The sequence below is a fragment of the Montipora capricornis genome, chromosome 5 (assembly GCF_036669925.1).
Source record: "Montipora capricornis isolate CH-2021 chromosome 5, ASM3666992v2, whole genome shotgun sequence".
Taxonomy (NCBI): Eukaryota; Metazoa; Cnidaria; class Anthozoa; order Scleractinia; family Acroporidae; genus Montipora; species Montipora capricornis.
In genome coordinates, this window is record NC_090887.1 from 32547824 (window position 1) to 32551470 (window position 3647).

Here is a 3647-nt window from a genome sequence, read left to right on the forward strand (position 1 = left end):
TGGTTCATGTCGCCCGATGTAAAGGAATCGGGATTCTGGAATCCAGCAAATGTGAGGCTTTGGAATCTGGAATCCATTGTATGGATTCCAGAATCCACAGATTTCGATGGATCCAGGATCCATTTCGGTGGAACGTGTGAGTTTGGAATCTGGAATCTACGTATACAACGCGGGATCCACTATTTGGGATCTGAAGTCTGAGGGCCACCCGGATGCTTTTAGCTTGCACACAGTTATACTCACACAATTATTCGTCTCAGATGTACACTCACTTTGCCTTTGGCAAATAACTGTTAAATATAATTAAAGTTACAGTGTATTGAAAGGTCTTTTTTTTCTGATAGCTACAAAACTTATTCATTCATCAAAAGAAAGACAATTTAAATAAGACTGTTATAGAAAAATTCATAATGTAAACAAAAATAAACAACAAGAAAGTCAAACTATTGAAGCTCATTATATTACACAAATGACAGCAAATAATTATGTTATCTTAGTAAAGATATCTGCAAGATTCCTGCAGCTTGCACTGTCAATTTTTTCAGGAAAGTTTGGTAACTTATACACCATTCCAATGGCGCCGGCATCAAACAATGGTTGTTTCTTTTTGGGAACCCAACCAATAAATGTTCTTCTCTTTCTTCAGTTAGGCAGAACACTCAAATAAATTAACGTAATGAATGCCGTATGCCAAGGTCTGTCTCACTAATGATGAAACTTTTTTTCCTTATTCATTGACACTTTATAGGCTCCTCCTCTATCATCATCATGGATAGTAAAGTTAGTCTCCTTTTCACCCGGTTGGAGTGGAAAAGGAAGCATTGAATGCTTTTTATCAAATGAAAATTATTGCCTCTCAATAAGCCCCCTTTGCATGCTTGCTCCCGTCTTAGCTCGAGAATAACAGACTGGTTAAACAAGTAAGACTTTATGATTGGTCTTTAATTAAATTAATTTCCTCTTGGGAACTCACCCTTAGTATAGATTAATTCAATAAAAGGTTGTTTACTTACTCCAGAAACTAAACATCGAAAATATTATGACTGCAAGATGCCCGATGGTTTCCATTCTTGAATACGCTTTAAGTACTTAGGTCCTCACATATTTTAACTAAACGTATCAGTAAGGAACTGCAAAGGAAAGAGAAAACCATGTTGTTGTTGCATAAAACTATTTTCTAAAGTACCAAATGTTTTCGTAGGCGTGCATTCTGTCAATTTACATCCTCATTGCCTCCTAACGGTGGAAAATATTCTCAGCGAACAGTAGCTGAAAAGTACATCGATGTTAAATAAATGTATAACGAACACCCCTAAACTGTTACGCATGCACTTCCTCACATTAAGACTTACAATTCATGAATAATGAAGATTAGTTCAAAACTCGTAACCAACACTAATTTAACAGAATTAACTATTGGCGGGTAATTTGAAGTGCTATTTCTCCCCATATAAACCATGTGAGTGTTAGCCTAGCTCCTAATGGAATTGAGCCCATACAAGGACAGAGAAAAAACTGACCAGGGTGGGAATTGAACTGCTCCCGTCTGACCGTGTAGCTCAGTCGGTAGAGCAGCGGTGATCTAACCGGAAGGTCGTGGCCGTTCAATTCCCACCCTGGTCAGAGGTTTTTTCTCTGTCCTTGTTTGAGCCCAATTCCATTAGCATGGCTAACGCTCACATGGGTTACATGAGGAGAAAATAGCACTTCAAATTATCCTCCAGTAGTTAATTTTGTTGAAATATAAGTGCCACAATGCCAACGTTTGCGAAAAGGCAACCCTTCCTTGTACTTGAAATTTAACCGAAGACTGCCTGCCCAAGCTGTGCCTGTCGGATAACTTCGTTTTCTCAAGACATTCTCTCTAGCTTTAGCTACGTTAACAATAATTATCGATGACGGTGTTAGTTACAAAGCGGGAGTAATTGTAACATCTGCCTCGGATCCTTTGGTCCCAGATGAAACATTAAGCTTACTCGTTTCATGAATTTTTCCATTCTCATTGGCCAAGAGAAATGAAGCTTTCAGGCAATTCAGAGCAAAATGAAGTAAAAAGGAAGCATTATTACTGGTCGATGAATAAAGAACCACACAGATAGCAAATCAAATGCCAGCACAGGATGGCGCAAAATGTGGATACGTGATTAGGTATTCGGGTATTCGTGATGTGCATGCGTAACTTCTGCATAAGTGTATGATGAGCTATGCAATCTCCACCCCAGAGCTCTTCTCAATGGCAAGAGCTCTAGGGAACCCTGAAACAAAGTGTTTTCACATTGGTTTTCGCGAAGAACAATCAAAAGCGTCTCTAATTGGTGCATTCATGTTAGCACTAGGGGTGAGCAGGCCCCATGAGGTTCAAATAGCACAGTTTGTTCGAATTTTTGTTACCACAAATTGAACTGTATTGCCGTGACACAGCTCTTTTAAGTAGTTCCTGAGTTTTCCCGTAGACCCTTGGGTTAGAGATTTAACTGACCAATGGAAAGGCTAGGCATTGGTATTGGACACTTTTCACTGGAGCCAAGGAAATCTCCCTTAATCGAAGCTTAAGGCCTGTTCGTCAAAAATGGAATATACAACTATATCGGGGAAATAAAATAGTGTCACAGAACTTTTGAACATTCTTTTTCATTCTTTTTTGTTGCTCTCGTTGTTGTTTGCAGTAATTGAGGTCGATTTAGAAGGGATTCAAAATAGTCGCGTTCCTCTTTCAGACCATTCTAATTTTTTTTTTTTAATTGTAATTTTAAAACAAAACTTTTGAATTTTTAAGAAAATTTCAAAAAGCTAAACACCAAATTTGAATTATAAGCGATCTTGAGCAACAGTTGATTCAACAACAACGAAAATGAAAACTCTACATTAAATCATATCGTGACTGTCTATATGAGAATCGATCCCGAATTGTCTTATCCTCGTCGAGGAAAGGATGGCAAGACTGACAAGATTTCCATTGCAGCTCATTCTTACTAGGTTTGCGTGATGCATTTTTCGCTTTCTTGTTGATTTGAAACTAGAAAGGTAGTCGTGTTGTAATAAAATTCTTAAACTTTTTGTTGACCACAGGGGTAACAGTAGCTCTCGTGATTGGTTCACAAAACAATTGCCACCAAAAATATATAACGGGAACACCGTAACCAAATCGCAAAAACACCTAATCTGCATCCTATACCGGTCCAATGAAACTGTATTTTCATTTAGCATTTACATTTTAACCAGTGTTCAAATTTGACCATTAATATTTTCCCTTTTTTTTATTTGTAATTAACAATTCCACTAAAATTTTGATATTGTAATTTATTTTTCATTTCAGTCTTTTGTTCACTCTTTTTTTCGCCGTTTCTTTTATTTACCATTTCGCAAATACTCTTTTTCTTTGACCGTTTCAGTTTTGTCAGGAACAATACGCAAATAGCGGTGACAAACACCAGGTATAAACGCATCCTTTGAAATTATATTTTACTTGACTTTCCTTATCCTTCTACATACATCCTCAGAACTGACCGTTAACTACAACCTTTGAATTTATATAGACACGATTACTTTAACTTATTAAGTATTAAGTAACAATAGAGGTGACAAAAAATAACAAACAAACAGCAAAATCTAACTGCTTCTTTATTAGTTTTCTGCTGTTTCTTTGT